This window comes from Peromyscus californicus, unplaced genomic scaffold (assembly GCF_007827085.1).
Source record: "Peromyscus californicus insignis strain IS unplaced genomic scaffold, ASM782708v3 Scaffold_11__1_contigs__length_118956290, whole genome shotgun sequence".
In the NCBI taxonomy this organism is placed as follows: Eukaryota; Metazoa; Chordata; class Mammalia; order Rodentia; family Cricetidae; genus Peromyscus; species Peromyscus californicus.
Genome location: NW_026294402.1, coordinates 28296860 through 28321595, shown reverse-complemented (window position 1 = coordinate 28321595; position 24736 = coordinate 28296860).

The following is a 24736-nucleotide window of genomic DNA, read 5'->3' as shown; positions in this document are numbered from 1 at the left end:
CCATGTGTTTCTAAGCACCCTGGACAGTTCCTCTGCATGCCTTTCTACCCCCTGACTCTGCCCTTTAGGATCAATAGCTGGAACTCCAACTACAAGGGTCTTAAATTCATGTGTCAGAGAGTACCTCAGTTTTCACCTAGCAAAACTAATTTTTTTAAGAAATGAAAGATCTGAGGTTCAGGAGTGAAAAACTATCCTAAACCACTTTCTCCTGTAGGGTAAAAATACTCAGGTCTTCTAGGTGCAGTTGTGAAGGTTGACTGAACTGCTCTAATTATTTTTACAATAAGAAAATTCAATAAAGTTGTGATACCCTATGCACATTTATTTGTCAAAGCTAGCCTTTTCTTCCTGTGTCCCTCTTCTCCCAAATATAACAAGAACTCTGAAAGGAACATGTTCTCCCTGTCCAGGTTGGGTTAAATTACTTCTCTATTTATTATTTGTGTCTTCTTTTGTTGTTTTTCTCATGGCAGGATGATAATAGTTGGTATAAAAAGATGTTAGAGAACCAGTGACTCCAAAGAGCAATCCCAGCATGCAAGGATAGTGGGTAAGATCACAGTTACAGCCCCTCCTAAAGCACTACCTTCACAGACTCTTGTGTTAAGTCAGAGAAAATTTTGTCAATAAAGCATGTGCTTAACTTTAGATCTTTGTAGGTAAATGTGCAAATGTTTTAGCTCAGATATCTTTAAAGTTTCTGCCTTTTGATTTCCATTCCAATTGTTTTCCTTGATAAATATTTTTATAAGGCCAAACTTTTCAATGAACATATTCCTATGTAGAATTTTAAAGTGTTGCACAAAGCACATCTGTTTCAAAATTGTAAATTACCTTAACTTTATTCTACTCTGGCAGGAAATATAAATACATTCAACTGAAAGCAGATGTTCAAAGCCCAGGATTTGATCTTCAGGACAACAAACAAAACAAAAAATAAATACGGGATAAAAGTTTCATCCAAACAATCTTACCAGGTGGATGACTCCAAGAATCCAGTGTCTTCCAGACACATCAGAGATGGTACCATATTAACTCACAGAGTCTGTGACAGCACAAACAAAACCTATATGTGTTCAAGTCAGACCAAACCCCAGCAGTGAGAAGGGAGCTAGGGACACAAAGTCCCACCCCTAACCAAAGCTACATCCAATTGATGCCTGCTGGGAGAGGGAAAATTGGTTTTCTTCAGTGGTGTGGTACTGGGTATCAACCACACTCCAGAGCAGTACCTCATGCTCAGGAGTAGTTGACCAACACAAAGAAGACTCCATTTGTGTGTGTGTGTGTGTATGTGTGCGCGCGCGCGCGTGAACGTGTTGTTATGGTTTGGTGTTTTTGTCTTTGGGGGTGGTTTTGTTTTGTTTTACTTGGGAGGAGATTGTGTTTGCTTTTGTTTTGAGAGAAAGAACATGAAATTGAGGGGTAAGAAAGTAAGAAGGTCTGGGAGGACATGGGGGAGAGAAAAGAATATGATCAAAATATATTTTATGAAAATTAAAATACGTGACTTTTAAACCCAATTAATAAAATAATTAGTTACCAAAAGTTGGTGTGCTTCAAGTTCCACTGAGTTTCAGAATGAAAAGTTTCTATTTTGACTCCTGACCTCCAATGAGCAGGGGTCCTTAGTTTTCCACTCCAGAACATTCCGTTCTTCTCCTCTGTTAAAACTCATTTGAAAGATCTTTCTACTAACACATTCTATTTTCTAGTGACTGTTATTTTCTAAATTCTCTAAAAGTCTTAATATGCTAGTATTCCAGTCACCAAAAACTAAAAGACTTCCAAATGACCTCAGCTAACTGCAATTGAAAAGAGAACGTACTTATGAAGAAATTTCAGATTTAGTTCAATTTATGTGAAATTTTAACATTTGGAAAATTCAATTGATGAAAGAAAACATGGATAGCCCTCATTTTTATTGTTGTTTTTATAGTTAGAATCAGGTTTGTTGTTTCAGCTAAACCTATTTCAAAAATTATAAATGTTGTCTGCAGTAAAAGTTTTATTAAATGGGGGTATGATGTGTCTTTTAAATGGAAAAATTTACAATTTAAACAATGAATTTCTCAGTTGAGTTCCACATATGATTTTAGTTGATCAATGTCTTCATTTATTAAGAGATGTTTACACCATGATATATACATACATAACTGTCCATTTATATAATTATTTTTGAAACATTTAATTTTGTTTCACATGCAGAACATTTTAACTGCTTATGTTATTCACAGTAAAGTAAAAAACTTCATTTTGTTTTGAATGAATGTGCTTTCAAAGCTTTACTTGATTCTATGAATGGAAGGAAAAACTAAACATTTTTGGTGCTATTTTTATGGACTTTCCATTTAAAACATCTGAATAAGCCTCTTTCAACCAGGGTTCTCTAAAGAAAATTTAGTTCTAACACTCAAAGCCATCCATTGTATGCAACAGATAAACCTGTCTCCTACATCAAGAACAGTATTAATTGGGTACCGTCTACAGGAGGATTGAGAAAATAGCCTCTCGAGTCTCTTTTTTGTCTTCTGTCTTTCAGCTGAGAAAGCTGAATATACTAATATAAAACTAGCAGTTTCACAGTGAGTGAATATTTTCTTCTATACAGGGAGCCAGTACAAAAGCGAGCATTGTTTCGGTTTTTTTTTTTTTGTGTTAAGTCCAGGAGAAAATTTGCAATGAAAAAAAAAAATCATCTCAAAGAACAATCATTTTTAATTCCCAAGAAAGTCACACTCCTAACAGATCCTGAGTCACTACCCTCAGGAACCACTGTCTTAAAGTAACTGTTCATTTTCCAGTGCATGCTGATCCTTTTTCAGCAGACTTGTAGAGGTTTGTATGCTCTTGTGACCACGTTATAGCACTGCAGTCTCTAGGGAGTGGTCACTGGGAATAAGCATTTGACTTAGGAAGTACCCATCATCAACTTGCTTGAGTATGAACATTTAATTCCTTACATTCTTATTCAAGGCACTTGGATTCACTTTGAACTTATTTCTGCCAAAGGGGATTATTACTCCCCTCAGAGTGTCACAAAACAATAAAATCAGGACTGTGGATTTAGACTGTATAGCAAGTGACAAAATCATGAGAGCAAAGCATTCATACCTCCCACTTCTTTCTCTAAACAGGTCAGTTCAGCTGTTTCCTGCACACTTCACACAGTTGGCCACTTTTGATACTGATACTCCCAATTTAACACTTAGCAAACCAGTGCATCTCTCTGGCCATGGCAACACCCATACTATGGACAAGTCACATAACAACTGGCTGGCAAATCAGCTGCTCCCAAGGGCAGCAACTTTGTCCAATGTCTTTCCTAGTTTCACTCAAGTCTCCAAAGAATTAATTCTCCCACACTTCCTATATCTGAACATGTTTCATTTGACCAGCGAGTACCTAACACTCCTCTCTGGGAATAGAGGCATTAATTAAGCAGTTTCATCTGGAAAGAGTGACTGATCTACACATTATGCTGAGATTACTGTTGACTGCAGATGAGACACACAGATTAGAGAAGAACCCAGCAAAAGCTGGAGCCAATACAGAGAAGGATGGGTACTTGGTAGCAGGCTGAGTCTGGACACCCTGTAGCAAGCAAACTGGGCCACAATAAACAGTCAACTCCAAGCAAACAAACTTATTTCAATACACTCCTTTGAATATTCAACCCTAAATAGGGCAATCCCCTTACACAAACTGACACTCAAGGAACATTGTGGAAGGAAACAGAAAGACTATAAGAGCTGGAGAATGGGGAAGAATATGAAGGCTGTTTGGGGACCTGCCACGACTATAGTTCTCACTGCTGTGATTACGGCATTAGACCTACACAAAATAAGCCAGTTAAACTTCCAGTGTGGTTGGAAGAGCTCATGATGTCCCACTCATAAAGGAGTAGTAGTTACTGGAGTTTAGTGCTACTGGGGGGGAGGAGAATCATTCTTCTCTAGGGGTGGGACCACCAGTAGGTCGCCAATGCTCCAGTGGCAAGCTCCATACTCACGCGCATATGGACAATACCAATTGAATTTGATGGGGGTCTGCTGTGGGATGTTCTGTATGTCAAATGTGTTGCTGATTAGTCAATAATTAAAACACTGATTGGCCATTGGCTAGGCAGGAAGTGTAGGCGGGACAAGGAGGAGAATAAAGCTGGGAAGTGGAAGGCTGAGTCAGAGAGACACTGCCAGCCGCCACGATGAGAAACAGCATGTGAAGATGCCGGTAAGCCACAAGCCACGTGGCAAGGTATAGATTAATAGAAATGGATTAATTTAAGCTGAAAGAACAGTTAGCAAGAAGCCTGCCATGGCCATACAGTTTGAAACCAATATAAGTCTCTGTGTTTACTTGGTCGGGTCTGACGGCTGTGGGACTGGCAGGTGAGAGAGATTTGCCCTGACTGTGGGCCAGGCAGGAAAACTCCAGCTACAAATGGCGTCCAACGTGGTGGCAAGAGTTTCCACCTAAAAACTGAGAAAAAAGATTCTAAAATGGAGCTAAAAACAGTTCCTAATTGTCTCTCTCAAATGAGCGGCAGCTGCTGGTTTGAGCTACTGGTGGGTTCCTAGCGTGCGTGCTCGACCTGCCGGTGGCGGGAATGAGGCCTCTGCAAGTGGCACATTAAGCTACATTGTGGATTTAGCCTTTGCTAGTACAAAACAAAAAAAGAGGTTTCTGGGCTACATGCTGCTTGGATAAAAGCATAGACCCACGATGGCTCCCAGAGCTGGCGGTAAGCATACCGCCGCCATGTTGGGAAGCTGAGGTGGGCGGAGCCAGCAGCCACAGCTGCTGCAGCTTAAAGCAATAGATTCACAATAAGACAGATTCAGATGTAATAGTTTAAAATGTGTGTAAAATATACGTAGGCTTAAAAGAGACAAAAAAAGGTGATATATACAGTATAGAAACAAATACATGGTTTTAAAAAAAATAAAGTCTTTAAAGAGACAGTAAAATTAATATAAAAATAAGCCACGTAGAGATGACTATTACACAGAGAGTCTGGATTGTGTTGTCTTTGGGATTCTTAACTACAGAGAGATATTTGATTGTAAAGGAAGCTGAGTTAAACCAGTATGTATATTTTAAAGATACTTTGACTTCAAAATTTGGATGTAAGGATATGTTGCTTTGGAAAAGAGTCTCTTTTGTTCCCACAGAAAGCCAAAGGCTATGGATTTGTTCAAGATTAAGATACATCAGGTTTGACCAGCCAAGACCCCCTGAAAGGTCTCCGATGACACCATGGCCCAGATGATCCAACATCCAGAATGGTTTGAAGGCAACTGGCTCAGACGATACACCGTCATGGACTTTTCCTTGATCCTAAAATTTTCTTTGTTTCCCCATAAGATACAGCGCCCCCCTCCAGCAGGAAGTAGTAAGAGAAGCTACGCCCAAATTCCCAAATTATATGTAATTTTACTTTGTTAAGGTTAAAACCTTCCTTTTTGAAAAAAAAAAAGGGGGAAGTGCTGTGGGATGTTCTGTATGTCAAATGTGTTGCTGATTAGTCAATAATTAAAACACTGATTGGCCATTGGCTAGGCAGGAAGTGTAGGCGGGACAAGGAGGAGAATAAAGCTGGGAAGTGGAAGGCTGAGTCAGAGAGACACTGCCAGCCGCCACGATGAGAAACAGCATGTGAAGATGCCGGTAAGCCACAAGCCACGTGGCAAGGTATAGATTAATAGAAATGGATTAATTTAAGCTGAAAGAACAGTTAGCAAGAAGCCTGCCATGGCCATACAGTTTGAAACCAATATAAGTCTCTGTGTTTACTTGGTCGGGTCTGACGGCTGTGGGACTGGCAGGTGAGAGAGATTTGCCCTGACTGTGGGCCAGGCAGGAAAACTCTACCTACAGGGGTCTTCAAAAAAAGAAGATGAGTTGGGGGAATCTTGTGATAGTTGAAGGAAGTGTTGTGGCCATGACCATATTTCAATGTGTACGTGTTATCACGTTATGGAATTCTCAAGAAGGGTTTTAAGTGTTTACACTTTTACATAAAAATGTTCAATAAAGATGATGGTTTTCTGACACTGTCAGAAAGTTTGCAGCCAGAGTCCTTGCATTCTGCTCCTATCCGTGGCTCAGACGTTATCATGTTGAAGCCAGAGAGTAAGACAAATTTTTGGAAGAACAATAGACATTAAGAACATTAAGACAATATGCACATTTCAGAAGAGAGTTCAGAGGATGGAGGGTGACAAAAGTCACCTGAAGATTCCTGTTCCATGTTCCTGGGACTCTTATTAAATGGGTTTGAAGTAAGATTTTCCCTAAAATATTCTCAAGTCATTGGAGGGGGGTCGCAGAAACCAAAAAAGAAAGCAGAGACTCATAGAGGATACCAGTAATTTGTTTGGCACTTCACAAAGTGAGAAAGAGAATTGGAGACTGAATGGGACTGATTAGAGGAGAAGAAAGAAAAGCAAGAACAGATTCTCCGGGCAGAGTGGGCCTTGCCCTGAGGTGTACCAGTCACGCACTTAAAACTCTTTAACAGCCAAACCCTGTTTAACACATGCTAACGCCCCAGCTGGATATGATTTTCAATTCTCCTCTTAATTTTTCTCAGGTGCTGAACTTGGTAGGCCTCAGCTACATGAAGCACACATTGTGGTGGAAACTCCCACTCCATGCCATAACTAGGCTTCATTGCAACAATGAGTTAGATAGGAAATTATCTTATTTTTAATTTGGAATGGCAGGCCACATGGGGGACTGGGAGGAGGGAGTGCTGATGTTGGACCTATGGCTCCTGACAGCCCTGTTACAAGCTAGCTGTGGCAACAGATGGATTACTGCCCTTAGATGGAGGGGAAGCTTGGGCCAATTAAAGTTCTAGTGGTGTATCTGCTCTACTTTCCTTAAACTAGGATAATGTAAAATTAACAGACATTTGTATTCCAATACCTGTTTTCGAAGGTAGCTCCCATGGAAGGCAGAGTCCTGGGAGTCTTAGATTGATGTGGGAGACCGCGCAACATCAACAGAGGCAGAGTAGAGAAGTACTGGGCTAGGGAAGGGGAGACTCTGCCTGGGAACTGTGCAAAAGGAGTCCTCTTTAAAGGGTTTATTTTTGCTTCTCGCTGAGGTCTATGTGACTGAAATTCAGCTTTGGTTTTTTATTTTTATTTTTTTTAAATCTCCTGCTGTTTTTCTGCTTGTTCAGAACAGAGTGTTTGGGAGATATTTAGACTCTGAAGAGAAAAATAAACAAACAGAAGGGTAAAGTTTCATGTCTGGATTTTTTAACAAATATTTTGGGGAGTTATATATCTGAGTGACTTCAAAGTGCATGTTAATCCCTCTGTTGGTATTTCATTGGGGTTTGTAATTCTGACTTACTCATCTAAATGAACTCATGTTTACTATGTTTATGTATCTAATTCAATATGCTGTGTGTAGAGCATCCCTGTTCATATGAGTGGAGGAAACGTAATTCCATGGAGCATAAGATGTTTTGTGTCTGTGTGGTAGTGACTGCTGCACAACAATGTGAGAGCATCTAATGTCATTGACCTCTACATTTCAAATGTGTTAAGGTGGTAAATACATGTCATGTGTATTCCATCAGAACTTAAAATAATCATGTCTGGCTAAAATACATAAACCAGAAAATTTACTCAAAGGACATTTTCTTAAATTACCAGCTACAAGAGGAATGCCTTAAGATACCAGATGAAACATTGGAAGGCAGTCAGAAGTGGGTGCCTCAGAAATTCTCCAACTCTCTCCCCACAACCCCCCACCAGTCTTCCATACTTGCTGCCCTGTTGTGTTCTCCCATGAGCTAGTTTCCTAAACACTCTTTTCTGTCATCTAGCTTGGGAATGCAGAGAACCCAAGGTGGCTAGCAATGGTCCCTGTTCTGATGGACTTTTGAAAAAGATGGCTTACATAGAAAAAAATGAGCAAAATATCTTACTTTTGGTGTTGTTTCTGCAGGATTTTCCAAAGCATTTTCTAAGTCAATGAACATGGTTGGCTTTGCAGAACAGGACAGAATATATAGGAGTTTTGCAAATGTTTTTTTAGCACAGCTCTGTTTTCCATCCCTATGTAGTTTTCCATGGGTGTTTTTCACTAGGATAATTGTTAGCTCTGTTGCCTTCGGTAGGTTCTACCAGTTCTTCAGTTTTTTAATTCTACTCAGCACAGAATTCCTTCTGGATTTAGGCTAGGGACACTTTCAGCTATTGGAAAAAATGGCCCTGAAATTTCCTTGAGAAAGTCAATATTTTTGTTGTTGTTGTCTTGTTTTGTTTTTGTTTTGTTGTTATGGTATAGATCTCGTGGTCTGCATGTATACCGAGACACTGCCACTCGAAGTAGACTATCCACTTTGCTGAAAGACTTAGACTCAAGTAGAGTCATTTCACTTCAGTATTACAAGTCATGCTTTGAATTTTTCCAAGGTTCTGAAAGCACACAATTTAATATATTATATATCCATTATATCCATTATTTTCTTTCAAAATCCAAAGTTGCTAGATGTCTTTTGTAACCTGGGATATTGTGAATCTTAAAGTATAGTATAAGTGTTATGCTATTATATTATACCTTCGCAAGATCTGGAGACATACCCTTTAGATAAATGTATCAGTATTTTATTAATAGTCATAATGATTAGGACTGTATCTAAACAGTCATAATAGACAGGACTCTAACAAAAGACTATAAGTTAACTTGTGTTAATCTATATCAGGTTTTGTTGCCAAGAAGTTTAGTTAGTCATTAAAACTATCTCTGAGTTTCGGAGCGTTTTGGATTTTGAAAAGGTGAATAAAAGACAGCAGCCATACTGGTGGGAAAGTGGTTTCTTGAACACTACAGGGATTTTCCTGGCACAAGGACCTCATCCTATTTCTTAATGCTCTGAGCTATGGTGGAAAAGGAGAAAAAGTTTACCAAGAGGAAACTTAGGGGAAAAATGGAAAGGGTAATTACTCCTAAATCTACCCTCCCTGTGCTAGGCTGTGTGACTGTTCCTAGCTGCCTGTATGACTTTCAGTGACTGCCACCCTCTTGATCTAGCCTCCTCGTCTTCAACAGAAGGACTGGGCAGTCAGTGTCATGGTCACTTAGTTCTTCTAATCAAATCAGCCTAACAGCTTACCTGCCACTGGTGTGTCTGGTTAGCAACAAGCAAACAACTAACAACCCAAGAGCAAGGTTTTTGTTTTTGTTTTGTTTTGAGTAACCACCATTCTCTCTTCCACATCTTATCCTCCATTTTTCTTTGCTGCGAACCGAGCATCCGGGCTTCAAGTCTCTAAATCCCCAATAACACTTGTTGCTCCTTTTCTGAAGCATTTGTAGAACTTCTACAGAGACATATCCATGAACACCCTTGAGTCATTTTGTATCCAAGCTGTTTGATTTTGGTGGTGTTGAGTTATAAGATATAACAAATTAAGACTAATTTAAAAATATTGCTTCTTCCTAAATGCTCAAGGGTTCCAATTTTTCTAAGTCCTACTAACATCTGTTAAATACCTTCTTGTGCACCTGTGGACTATGTGTAACACTACTATGCAACCTCACCTAGGCAGCACAATAGAGCCAACCCCATTGACGGAGGTGTGGGTGAGCCAGCCCCGAAGTTGTGAGCATGGGAGAGCCGTCCCCATTACTCATCTGTCGTGAGGAAGCATTGGCTAGGGAGAGATACCCGCCCCATCAACTCCTGAGGCAGGTGGGAGAGCTGGCCCTGAGGTCATCAGAGCAGCAGAGTTGTCCCCCCACCAGCTGCAGCATCCGGGAGAGTGGCCCCTACATCTCACCTGGGCAACACAGTAGAGCTGGCCTTGAAGGTGTAGGTGTGGGAGAACCTACCTTGAGACTGTGAAAGCAGGAGGATTGGCCCTGCCCCTTGCTCACTGCTACAAAAGGTGAATTAGCCAGGGCAATCCCAGAAAGCCCACCCTGGTGGCGAAGACGGGGAGAGCTGGTGGGCTGACCAACCATGCAAGTACCATGGCCCAGAAACAGGGTTACGTGTTGTCCCACTCCAATATCCACCCGATCTGTGACCTGCTGGAGCGTGGGGGTAGGATCAGTCCTGTGGACCCTGGGCTGCAGGATCTCCCTGACACAGGACAGCAATGGGATGTCCAGGAAGAGTCCCAGGAGTGCCCATTGCCAATGGTGCAGCAGAAACCAGAGGCCTTGAGCCAGACCAATGATTTTTTTGGTGATATATGCCTGCATGTAAAAATATATGGATAAGAGGGTTTACTGCGTGATTCACTGTGTCACATTGCAGCTTCCATGGTGAGATTTTCCTCTTCTTCCTCTTTTTCTTTTCCTCTTTTTCTCTTAAATTTTATTTTGTTTTATTTTGGGGTGGGGAGGGAGATGAGTGGGGTCGGGAGGCATGATATGAAAGACATAAAGAAAATGAAAAAAAATTAAAAATAAGACAACTACTATGTAAGCTTACCATTTATTAATCAATGTTTATGGTCTAGCATAGTTGTGAGCATGGGAGTTTATTAGCACACTTGGACCCCCAATAAACTAGAGTTTCAATCATTTATTCAACAAATACTTATTTGGAACTATGTATGATAATGGTCTTGGGTACTGGGGGATATACCACAATGAGCAAAGCTTTCTTTAGAATTGAGGGACCTGTGTTGTGATGTGCGGGGAGATAGAAAAGGAGGAAATTGTTATTTTAGAATTACAGGGTCCTGTGGGAAGAGAATTTCAGGAAGTGTTAATAGGAAGCAAAAAGGCCCGAGGCAAAAGACTGCTTTGCATCTTCAATAAGCAGTCAAGACTAGTGTGGCTGAGTGGTACCTGTGTGACAAATCATGCTATAAACATTACCTGAGTATGTAGATCATAGGAAGACAGGTAAAATTGTTTCTTCTTACTATAAAAAGCAAGAAAAATGATAGAGTATTTAGGCAGCAGAAACATGATCAGATGTAGGATTTTAGAAGATTACTTACTGGGTGGAAAAGAGCCCCAGCCTGGTTTAAAAAAAAAAAAAGTTACTGTGTTAACAACTGCCAAGTAAACTTTCTGAGTTTCCCAGTGGCCTCTAAGTTCCCTGGAATCTAAATCTACTTACTAGTCCCGAATTCTACCACTGAGTAATTAAATGGATTCAATCACATTGAATAGATAATTGGTCTTCACAATTTTGTGAGATATGTCTAAGTAACAAGTGATGTTATGTTCCAAGCTAACATAGGTCATAGTTGATACCAAGAACTAAGTCTGTCCAGAGCTACGTCTTCCTGACCTGCATGGAGCCAGACTTTCATCACATTACTCGTATGTTTGTATTTAGTACTTATAGAGTGCCAGGCACTGGGCTAGACTCAACCTCAGTGGGGAATAAAACCAAGGAGTCCTATACTTTCATGGAGCTTGCATTTTAGACAACCTTACAGCATCTACCCTTTAGAATTTTACAAAGTGACACTTTCAGTAGAACAATGTAGATATATTCTAAACAGCATAAAGAGGAAAAAGTAAAGTATCTTCTCAAACAGAAGCAGAGAAATCAAGAAAAATCTGTTTTCTTTCTTAGGAGTAAATGCACTCCTGTCTGCCCTCTACATGGTCATGGTGCTCAGGAAGCTCCAGTCCAAGAGGCTGAGACACACCTAGAGGACCAGGACCTGGCAGACATCTCCAGTACATGCCCTCTACACCCCTCTTCTCTTCCACCCTTGACACAGTCTTGCTAGCTTCAGATATCTCTGCAGTTCTACTCACTCCCGACCTGTAATGCTCTTTTGTTTCTTTGAGACCCTGCCCATCTATCAGTCAATCCTGACTGCCGTAACAGAAAACTACAGGCTGGCCTTAGACCACTGAAATGCATTTTCTCAGGGGTCTGGGGAACAGACCAAGATCAATGTGCCAGTAAACACAGTTTGAGTAAGAGTTGTCTTCGGGACTGGGTAAAAGGCCAACCTCCAAGACAGGAGGAAGAGAGTGAGCTCTCTTGGTCTTTTCTCATAAGGATGCTAATCTGGTTTGATGAGTCTCTACCTTCAAAACATCATTTAGTCTTAATTACTTCCTTAGGGGCCTTATCTTTAACTGTCAGTCCACCAAAATTAGGGCTCCAGCATCGTCACATCACGTCACACTTTCTTGGCAAAACTGGAGTTAGTCTGAAGCCCCTCTAGTGAGCAAATCTTTCCCCAAATTCAACAATACTTAAAACTGTTTTCATAGGCTAGGAATCTATTATGTACAAGATTTGCTTGCCAGCTAGCATCAACACCAACACAATCTGAAGGAGGGAATCAAATCTCAGGTTTTCATTAGACTCTGCCATGACCTGGTAGTGTAGTAGGCAGATGAACAAAAAAACTCAGCATCATGAAGGAATGAAGGAACAAACTGTCACTCTCTCTAGCCTTCTCCCAATGCGATGCTCTATAGGATGGAACATGACCGCCTTCCTTGGAAGAAACACTCTCTAACACAATGGCAGGACAAAGCTCTCCATCCAGGCCATTGTTCTGTTCTTCTGAAGAAAACATCAAAGGGAGGCAAGCCAACCTGCCACACGGGAGCCAGCTTTTCACTCCCCTGATGCCTGGGACAGCAAAGTGCCCAAATGAATCTCCCTTCTGAGCCAAGAGGGTAATGTGGCCATTTACAAATAGAAGGTGGAGATTAGGATTGTTGAAAGGGGAAGGGTTTTATGCTCTGCTATTGATCCCTGTCTGGCACTCTCCAGAACTGCCATGTGCCCCACACCTGATAAATACTGTTTTATAAACGGCAAAGAAGAGAATTGAAACTCGTAAATCTATCTCCACCACCCCGGCCTTTTTATGGATCTAAAGGATAATTAAAACCATGCTCTCACTTTGCAAATGAAGCCACCTCTTCTGGCAGTCCCATTTCCAGTGAACTTGAGGGCAGTGTCAGTGCAAAGGGCGGCCTTAGGTTGACGCTATCCAGGCTGTGGTGGAGCAGCCTAAGGCCTCAAGGGTCTCGGGGTGTACAAGCACCACCCAGGGTTGCTGTCATGAGCTGGACCTCTACACAGCTCTGCCAAGCGCTTTGAACTTGGTTAATGCACAGTGCTAATGAGGCACTGGACAAGATTTAGTTCTTTCCAGAGGAAAACCCCACAACCTTTATTTTGTGACCATAATTTGTTGCCCCAAACTTCAACAACTACTTTCAGTTGTTCACAGACAGAGTGATTCCCAAGAAGTGTATGAATGCCAGAAATAAAAGTACAAAAATAAAAATAAAAAAAGTATTTTATAGCCCTTTAAATGAACACTCATAAAGGCAATGCACTAGTAGGGAAAACGCTTGTAACACAACTGTATGTAGAAAATGCATACTACAAAATGTAACTACATCAGGATGACAGAAAGTAAACATGAATCATGTTTGCGATGTATTTCTAATTACCAAGCAGTTTGTAGGCACATGGTTGAGATAAAGAATAATGAAAAGGCCTTGCAGTGAAAGGCCCCAACCCCCTACCCTTCACCAAAGCAAACACAATTGTTTGGGCTATTTATCTAGACATATTATGCTTTGTACCCTATCTCTGAATTTGGTGCATTACCTCATCCTAAACCTAGTGTCTTAGTACTAAAAATGATGTCCTTCATTCTTCATCTTTTAATAATTATTTTTTACTGTTATGATTACATTTCATACATATTAGATTTTTCTATCAACCGATGACAGTGCTTTTGATTCCTCAGCTGACCACCCTACAAGATCCGTACAGCACCGTACAAGTTAGTGTGCCTCCCCCAACCTTCTCCGTCCCAGTGTGGTCCGTAGACACTTCCGCACTGCCAAAACTGATGGCTGTTAACATCTGGTCCTATAGCCAGCTTGCACCTTGGAGCTGAGTCTAGAAAAAAGACAACCAAGAATATCTCTTATTGTACACAACAGAATTAACCAGAATTTTCATGATTGCAGTTCTTTCTTATAACACTGTCTTCCCCCAAATTTCTTCTTTTTTTAAAGTCATACTTTATTTTGTGTATGGCAAAGTGAATTATAAATTAAATAAAACTACAGTGATTTAATATAGTTTTAAAGATAGCGAAAAAATAGAAAAATTTTAAGTAACAGAACCCTTCCCCCTAAGAGAAAAAAAGTGTAATCTCTTCTTTTTTTTTCCTAATGGGTCAAAACCATATATGTATTCAGGGACCGGCCACATCTAGTCACTATTGTGCTAATGATCATGGAATTCAAAAGAGATCCCAGGTTTCACAGCCATGGTTCCTAAGAATAACACATGTAGATTCTTTTTTAATGCAAAAACCGGTTTTTACTACTTTAATTCAGATATCTATGGAAGGTAATTTGGGACAACAGCTGAGTGGGAGAAGCTTTATATGCTCTTTCACAGCTCTCGGACCTTTTAAACCACTCACTACCCTTCCTCATTAACTAATATTAACCTCTCTTGGTCTCCATTCTACATCTTTGGACTTCTACATTTACACCTATTTACAAATAAGCATTTATATGTTCTAGACTAGGACCTGGATATGAAGAAGACCAGTGGTATTTTACTTGGATAACATTTATTTTCTTCAATTCATTCTTCTTATTATAATATAAAATTTGTGCCTTAAATCCTCTTCTTTACCTTGTTATCTAGGTTTCTCCCAGGCAGGGCTCCTGTCCTGTTCAGTGGAGGGCTGTGTATGTTCCCCTTGGGCCTTTCCCAGATCGGCACCCAAGTGCCTTGTGCCTGGTTTGCACGTGTTCACCTGCCTTCCTCACAGAGCTCTACATTTGCTGCCATATGCTACCCCTCTGCCAGTAGGCCTGGACTTCGCAAGTCATAATGTTAATGTCAATGTCTTTCATGTTGCTGATTGGCAGAAGAATGAGTATGTAATCCACTGTAGACTAGGAAGCATAAGAGGAAATTTTCTAAAGGCTCTCTAGTGAAGTTCTTAAAAAGAAATCATGAGAGAGATGCCTTCTAGTCTTCTGATCGTTATCATATCTGTATATGATAACTGCATACAGAAGTAACCATATAATGCAAAAGAAGTCAACCCAAGAGCTATATAGCACACACACACACACACACACACACACACACACGACAACTTAAAGTATGGGTGACTGGCCTCTCTGAGTCAACTTTACACTTCTCCAGTCCAGCCTACTTGCTAGTTGAGATAAGGAGCAACTCTGTATAAGTCAATTGAGTTAGAAGTTTCTGTCTTGTGTTAGAAGACATTCTGTCCACACAGGTACTTCCTCAAGAACCTCCCCTAAATGGGTGAGTATGAAAGGAAATTTTCAAGTCCTTAAAAGTAAGTGAGGGCCTAGGTATACTGCCAGACAAGCACAAGGGCTGGAGTTCACATCCGGAAAGCCCACCGGAAATCAGGCAGGCATGCCAGCCCCCTGTAATCACAGGACTCAAGAGGAGGAGACAGAGGGTTGTGAGAACAAGCAGAGTGGTCAGTCTAGGAAAAGCATTGACTGCAAGTCTCCAAGACAGGGTGCTCAACTGCACAGCAGAATCCCCTCTGAATACCCAGATGCACAACACAACATCTGGACAGGGGTCACAGACACCAATATTTAGGGAAACTCGGCAGCAGATTCCGAGATGGACTCAGGGTCAAGAACCTGTTTGAGAAGACTGGCAATCAGATCAGGGCTGCTTCTAAACTGGCTCAAGAGAAATAAGTAGAAACAGAGAGGAAAGGAAAGTGGCAGAAAGAAGGGGAGGGGAGGGAAAATAAAGAGAGAGAGAGAGAGCACTCCAGAGCACACTGCATGGGGGAGGGTCATGGCTGGAAAGATGGGCTCTGAGGCAAGGCATTGGCACTCTAGAATGTGTGTGGTATGCGGGAAAGCCAATCGTCACAGAAGACCTCAGGAAAATAGGGACGATGTAAAAGGATGGGGATCTCTGAGCCCTAACTAGAGAATAGCCCGACCAGAATGGACAAGGAGGACCATAGATTTAATCATGGGAGCCAGACACAGAAAAGAATAAAGCCTGCCTCAGGGACCCTCAGTCCAACCAGCTACCCCTAGTCAGGGCTCAGAACAGCAAGAACAGAGGAAGTCAGGGAGATCTAACCTTTCCCCACCACCTAGATGTCATATAAACGTTTGCCCACACCTGAAAGAGTAGAGGCTCAGAAAGGAACAACAATTCAAAAGATCAAACACTTATCCAAGAAGCATATGTTACACAAACAAATGTAAACAACTCTAGACTGGAAATCTGAGGCACTATTATTTGACAAGTTTACACACACACACACACACACACACACACACACACACACACCAGATCTTACTAAATGGATAGAAAGTCATGCAGAAAAGTTAGAAGCAATATTTTCTGTAATATTATGTAATATATTATGTAATATACATATTGCATATATGTACTACCCATGTGTGCCGCATGCACACACAGAATGGATATTGAGTGACGTGTCTGTCAATCACGTGAAGCAACAGGTGAAGTAACTCCCTGCCACATAAAGCAACACACCTTAGAGGAGGACTCGTGACTCAAACTTGTTGTCAGGCAGCAAATAGGTCTCTGTTGTTTTTGATCCCTCCCAACTCTCAGTTTAAAATGTGGTTTGAAGGACGGTTCCCTCTGTGCTTGACTTCTCCACCTCCACTCATGACCTATTCCCAATTTCTCAAAGAACATAGCCCTAAATGGTGTCAGTCTTCAAGACGTATTTCAGAATATCAGACTTGCGGTTAGACACACTGTGCAATGATCAAATTTAACAACACAGGAGACCTTAAAAATCTTCCTTCTGTTAAGAGAACACCAAGGTGTAAAGGGTTAAACTAATCCAAGCTCATGATATTGAAGGAGGGGGCTGGACTGAAACCTGGGTACTCTTTTTACTTTGAGACAGAATTTCACGACGAAGCCCCAACCTAACCCCAAGCCCATCATTCTCCTGCCTCAGCCTCAACAAAGTAGGCTGACAAGGATGTACCATCACATCCAACTTGCCTGCTACCCAACCCTCCCTCTTCACCTCCTTTACCTCTCATGTGTGGACGCAACTAGTCCAACAGCAGTGGATCTCCTGCCTCAAGCTTGGCACCATTCTCTCTCCCCACAGCTTGCTGCTTCTGCTGCTCCGGGGTGCTCAGACTCACTCTGAGAAAATGAGTCTTCTTGGAAGTCACTCCAGCCCTGGGCATGACATCCCCATACTCTGAGTTCTGTTTCTTTGTCTAATCTCAGCCTTAGTTCTAGTTCAGGACAGAGTTCATTTCTGGAGGAAAATCCAGTATTTGATGCTCTCACAGAGCCTTTATACTATATGCACAAGTACACTTGCTCCCTTCTTTCTTTTTCTTTATTTTTTTAAAGATTTTTATCTTTGTTTTATGGGTATGAGTGTTTACTGGAATGGATGTGTGTAGGTAGGTATGGATGGATGTACGCCATGTTTGTGCCTGCTGCCTAAAGAGACCAGAAGGTGTTGGACCCCTTAGGACTGAAGTTACAGACTTGTGAGCTGCCATATAGGTGATAAGATATTTCTTTACTTCTTTGTTGCTTCTTGTGTAAAGGTATGCTCCATAAGAACAGAGCCCAGGGACACACAATGAAATATATATATATATATATATATATATATATATATATATATATATATATGGTTCATATATATCCATACACATACATAATTATATGTGTATATCACATAGGCATGATGTACATATATTGCAATATATAATAATATACACATAATGAACAATAACGTTCATGCTATAAACAAACACAGCAACAGTCTCCGGAGATGATAAATATATTCTGGTGTTGACAATATACTAAAACTCACATATAGGGACAAATTTTCCACAGTTTTTCACAAGTGCTGGAGGAGTCATAATAATGCTGAAACAGACCTGTCCTGTCTGCCATGCTGACTGCACGCTGCCTGCTATGCTGGCCCTGCTGCATTTGTGAACATTAGGCAGGCACACAGGTCCTTTCCCACTGCCCTCCCTCTCATTTTACAGCCTTGTTTGGATTGGAGTTCTGGTGAAACAGAGCCCCAGCGCAGTGACCCTACTCCATACCTGCAGTCACCCTGCCCTTCTTATCTACAGCACTGTGTTTTCAATCTCCATGAGACTGGCAATATTTTCCCACCGGCCGTGGAATGAGAAAAACAGCTCAGTGAAAAGTGATCCGAGCTCCGCACAGTCTGCCCTGACAGGAACTGCCAGCAACAGCAGACAGCGTGAGCATCCGCACACTGGATATTTCCCCTCCTTAAAGTCAGACTGACTCCCGACTCTGGCCCCAGCCTTCATGCCTGCCCTGTCAGTCCAATGGGTCACAGACAAGCCCCATCCTTCCCACATTCCCACTCACCCCTCTTTCTTCTGGTGCATTAATTCATATACATACATATTAATCATCTGTGAGACTGGATGCTGAGGACAGAAAGGCACACACTAACACAATCCTTCCGCTGTTGCCGCCTAAACTGAGCTCTATCTCCTCCAAGCAGCCCCTCAGGTGTTCACAGCAGCCACCTCTCACTTCTGGCCTTCCATGGCAGTTCCTGTGACCCACAGTTTTGCCTGTCATCATCTCTTTCACGTATGCTATGGTTTCATGGTTTTGTGTGCATTATTTCCAGCTTCGCAATCCTTTTGGAACTCTTTCATTTTTCTTTTTCTTTGTCCCTTTTTGGAGGCAAGGTTTCTCTGTGTAGTCCTGTGTAGTCCTGGCTGTCAGGAAACTCACTCTATATACCAGGCTGGCCTTGAACTTACAGAGATCCGCCTGCCTCTGCCTCTGGAGTGCTGGGATTAAAGGTATGTGCCACCACTGCCAGGCTAAGGAAACTTCTAAACTGAAAGACCACACCCCTTGTTCCTGAAATATTTCCTTAATGACTCCTAAAATAACCACAAAGGGATCCCTGACCTACCTACCCAATACTTCTTGATCATTAATCTTCTGGCTGGCCTGGAATTCACTCTGCAGACTGGGAGATCTGCTTCCTGTGTGGTAAGACTGAAGGCGAGTGCCACCATGCATGTGCAGTATGGTCTTTGTTTTGTTTGTTTGTTTGTTTGATTGGTTGGTTGGGGTGTTGTTGTTGTTGTTTTCTGTTGTTCAGTCTGAGTCATTTGGAATGAAGGTTGCTTTGGTCTCAAATAAAGGCTCCTCAGGAAAAAAAGAGGGAGAAGACTGTATTCTATCTCCCTTTTGCTATAAACAATTCAAAATGTCCCATCAACTCTGACCCACATGATTGAGCTGGGGAAGCAGAGGCGGCAGTGGCAAGAACACGCAGCTGACAGAGTGCTGATGTCAGGAAGCTTCTCTGGGCTTTGCCAGTTTGAAGAGCTAATGAATCTAACAGGTTGAGTTCCTTTGCCACATGTGTGCTCTGGCATTCCAAGACCCGGAGGTCAGGATGAGCCCATGTGAGCGGCCCACTGTCACTTGAGAGTGACAAAGGCAAACCAGACTGGCAGAAGCTGGCCAGGGGCAGGACCAAGGTTCTTGGGGTCTGGCCAGGCATCAGAGAGAGGCCCAGAATGGGGACTGGAAAAAGAAAGGATGCCTCTCTCTCTTGACCCGGAGTGGGAACAAGGTGAAAGGGGAGATGCCTGGGCCAAGGCAGTGACCCAGAAGACCCGAGCAGAAGTAAAAACAGATGCGAAACAGAAGCTGTCCATGTCCGGGGGGACATGGGGTCTGCCCTGAAGGAGATGACCCTGAGTAAGATACACTTTTGTTGATGTGTCTTGCTGGGACTGACACTCAACAATGAAAGCTGGACAGCCACAGGCCTGGAGAGCTGTCCAGAGCACACAAAACACTTTGTCCCTCTAAGTGAGCAGGGAAAGGAACGCACCCTGTCCTGTGGAGCCTGGAGGAGTGACCCTTCCCATCACTCATCCACTTGACACACAGACACCACGCTCATTATCCACGCCAGGTCCCAGAGACTCAAGTTATGTCAGACACACTCTTTGGCCTCAGATTGCATATTAATCACCCATCCCAATGCTAATCCAAGAACTCAAAATCACCATCCCCATCCCTGTGTGCGGATGATAATGAAGGTTGGAGCAGGGGGCTGATACCTCTGCCAGGGGAGCCAAAGCAGCCTGACCTCAGCCCCAGATGATCCCACCCTTTGAATTTCTTGATCACGGGTCACAGACTAAGTTTCGCTTCTGGGTAGTAGAAAGGCATCAACCGACTTCTAAGAAACACGAGGATACCGCTGAGAGGCCTGCAGGCCTTTCTTTTCTGCTTCTTCTCCTTACACCAACCCGCACAGCCATTCCTGGGCAGGCACACCCTGAACTCAGTGTTCCTTCTGTTAAAAAAAAAAAAAAAAAAAAAACCCTCACCAGATGTGACTGATGTGACTGTTGATTCCCAAGGCCCCCAAGAGATACCCCAGCTCTCACGCCAAAATCAGCAGAGTATTCCCAGCTGGGATCTAGGGGGATCTGAATGTGGAGCCTTAGTGTTTAAAAATATGTATTTCCAGTGCACTATCTCATAATCCCCATGTGATGACCCCCATGATGATGAGGAAATTGAGGTTAAAAGAGATTAAGTCATTTACTCCAGAGCCACTAGACAATTAAGTAACAAAGTTCATTATCAAATGGAGGTTGGATCCTTCTCCTGTCTCCATCTGTAGGCACACTTCATTCTCCCCAGGGCTGATTTCTTTCCTCTGGCAAACCTCTACAGATTGCAGGTGAAATACCCATGCAAAAGCACCTCTGCGAAGCTTGTGTGAACATCTTTTCCTCCAATGAGTTATTCTTTAGTTCAGAGGACCCTCCTCATCTGATAGAAGTATACGGGCTGAAGCATCTTTGAACACACTGAGCTGTCTTTAGTTTCACATGACCATTTCGCCACTCTGTGTGTGTGTGTGTGTGTGTGTGTGTGTGTGTGTTTTGTCAGTATTTTTTTCTACCCTAGGATCTAGCCCCCAAGGCAGATACATAACAAGTGATTAATAAGCATTTCTGGAACCAGGTCTCTTTTTCTCCAAATCTCAGGTACTTTCCACTATAGTAGACTTCCTTCCTATTCCCCACAACCCCTCAAAAGTTGAGCTAGATCAAATAGAAACCCTTATTTGTGAAGTGTACATTGAAACTGGTACCACTGTGGGTACCAAATTCCTTTCATACTCTGTTTTCTTGTACCTCCAAACTTATGAAAAGTTTAACTTATGAATTAGGCCTACTGACAATAATAACTAACAGCAAAACAGGATAATAATAGCAATAGACTATAATAGAAGCTATTTAAAACATATGAATTGTTTGTTTACTTCTAGAATTTTCCATTTAGTCATTTTGGACCTTGGTTGATTACAAGTAACTTAAACTTTCAAAAACGAAGTGTGGATAAGGAGGGACTCCTGAATCCATTCTTACTGACTTCACTCATCAGCCCAAGTATAAATGTATCTTCTCCCCAGGGACTCCTTTAACATATGAGGGCCTGGTGAAAATTTAAATGGAAAACAGCATAACATCATTCTCAATGTCACACACTATATATTAAGTTCATTGACAAAAACATCAACCAGTATATGTTCTGTTTCATCTGCCTTCATGAAAAGTTTTAAGGCCCCAAATGAAACTCAGAATGCTCATCCTCCAATGAATCCTGCAGCAGAGCAAGAAAGGATGAGGAGAGAGCACCCTATTTCTCCCTACCTCCGCCCTGTCTCCCTGATCCAAAAGTCAAGCTCCATCTACCAGCCTGCCCCTGTAAAGAACTGTACCCTGGCCACCCTTGAGGCCTATGAGGTGTACGTGATCTACCTCCCAGGGCAAACACTCTAGGAAGAAGCCTGGGGACACCCTAGAAATATGCCACCGGTCATCTAGACAAGGAATTCTGGGATCACAAGTACCCAAAGTGTGACTTAGAAAATGTAGCTGGCCGGAGTTCCTGGAGGATAATCAGATCTGGTCTGTAAAGCCACACTGTTGCCAACACTGGGGTGGGTGTGCTGACTTCCCTCTCTCTTAACTTCACAGTCCAACCAAAGCCAATCTCGTTTGGATGTAACCACCAAGACATGGCTCACACTCTTGCTTCGTTTATGATGGAGCTGATTTCTTACAACTTCCCCATTCCTGCTGCCGAAGAGGAGGCACGATCCAGCCTGTTTGTCCTGGGGGCTGCATGAGGAAAACGCTAGTTAGATTCCAATTATCTCACTGTCCCCGTTGCTGAGATAGCAGATCTGAGGAGAGAGGGAATGTCAAGTGCCAACAGACTGGGCCTGCAGTCCGGTTTTCCACTGTTTTCCCTGATAAAAGAAAAGAGAGGGGGAGGCGGAGCAGTGGGAAAAAAAAACATATGTTTCTATCCTTGCTGCGGAGTTTCCATTTGGTTTGGGGGCAAAAGGCAAAGAAAGCACTATGAATTCATCATCAACGTGGTGAAAGGCCAGCTGGGCAGTGCTCTGGGTGCCCTTTGGCGCCGCCTCCAAGTTACCAAAAAAAAATTGTTTAACCCCCTTCCTGACAAATCATATATAAAGTTCAGGAGAGTTCTTCTTGACATAGGTTGAAAACAAGTGCCAGCCGTGACTATATGGAGAGGACATGGGGCTGAGTGTGGGCTGGGCCTCCCTCTAGCTGGACTATCATCCTGCTCAGCCTCCTGTCTAGAGCGAACAAACCAGGACTTAGGAGAGATGTACCCAAAGTGAATGGGAATGAAAGCCGTGAGCTGTTCACTCCAGAAAGCACTTATCTCCTGAACATTCTCTCTAAACCCCAAGCCCCCCGAGCTTCCTGTTACAACTTAATTGTTCTGTTGAATTCACTGGATTTTTGAACATATTTTGAAACTTTCACTAACCAAACTCCTAAGACTTAGCCAACCTCTGAGTCATTTTTGGTCAGATGGTCACTGCTGAGATCTTAGAGACCATTTCCCTTCCCTCGTGAACAGCACCACTAAAAGATATTTGTGGAGAACTGCCTGGAGTCTCTCCATCATATCAGAACGTTCTAAATCAGTCCATGAATGTGAGAAGATCAAAATGGAAACGTGAATGATTTTACAAAATGACTACGTTGCTGGTTGGCTGCCCCTTGTTTTCCTGCGGACGGTCCTTTAGTTCAGCACCGTGCTGGGGCACAGTGAGGGCCTCTTCCTTTGCCACAGCGTCCTCAAACAGACAAAGGCCATGGATGTCCTCATTTTGACACTCAAGATTTGTTGTCATGTCCTCCTTAAATATCTGTGTGTCCTCATCTGTCCCATTGCTGCCTCGACGATGGACTTGCTAAGAGGAGCTCCTGTTTCTCAACACATAGGGTTCTTCTTCTAGACATGGAGCTGATTTTAAGGGAAATGAGTCGGTGACTCATTTCAATATCTTCAATATCTGCAGAAGTTCTTGTTCACTGGTCCTGGTACGAAAGAAAGCAGGAGAAGATGGGCACAAGAAGAACTGATTGACAAGTAGTAGTAGGTTAGTTCCTAGGCCAGGCCAGTTTGGGGATTGCTGGAATATTTCTTATAGAAATTAACTTCACAACTACTTAAAACAATGACTCCTAAAATACCTTATATCTTTTGGCTATGTTATATCACAGAGTTGGGGGTAAGGGTGGAGGGGGAGTATTCATAATAAGGAAACTGAAATTTGGGTTTGGTCTGGTAAATATATTTTTCTACAATTATATTTCTACAGTTAGATAAGATTATAGCCAGAAGAAATAACTTGACCCAGGAACAGAGAGGCAGCAACATTTGAGCTATTGTTAAGAGAGAAAATAACTAGAGTTTTATAAAATTCAAATCTTGTCTTTCATCAAGCCATAACTTATAAGAAAAAGAAGTTGTATAGATGTTTTTGCTCATTATACAACCCCTCCTACCTGGATCTAAGTAATTAAAAACTCTGTTTGATATACCCAGCCCTTGCTGTTCTCTTCCTCCCAAAGTAACTTTTCATATGTGCAGTCTCACACATACACACACACACACACACACACACACACACACCCCAGTCTGACATTATTTACCAGCCCAGTGTATCAAGTTCTTTTGCCGTATTAAGAGAAGTTTCCTGAGGATAGAGGACAGCAAGCATCTCTTATCCAACTCAATCAGCTCAATCAGGTTCATGTACAAGTATATTTGTAATAAATATTTGGTCTCTGGAAGGGAATGAGATCAATGGGTAGGGTTACAACATTGTATATGTAAAGCTTTCCTCTAAACATCTTATATTTATATTCACAACTTTATTCCCAAATACAAAGAAAATGTGGGAAGGTGGGATAATTTGTTGTCTAAATGTAAGGGCATATGACGGAAAATAAATATTGAGTGTCTAATGAAAACTTATACTTTAGTTATATGCGTTTCATTTTATTTACCTGAGAAATCTCATAATACTAAATTCATATACTATTTAAGAACACTTAGGCTCATAAATGTATAGTTCCTTCAAGAAACACACAGATGCCAAGTCTGCAGGGTTCCAGCATCTTCAGTGTCCCAGCCTCTGAGTTTTCCTCAAATGCTTCCTAGGAATCTGAGTCATCTTTCATTTTACTAAAATGAAATTCCAAAAGTGCTCTTTTAAAATGAAAGGTTTTCTCTCCATTCACAAGAAGAAAAAAGAGAGAGGAGAGAAAACTTCCTCTGACCAATGGAAAAATAATCCAAAGCTCGGCTTGCTGG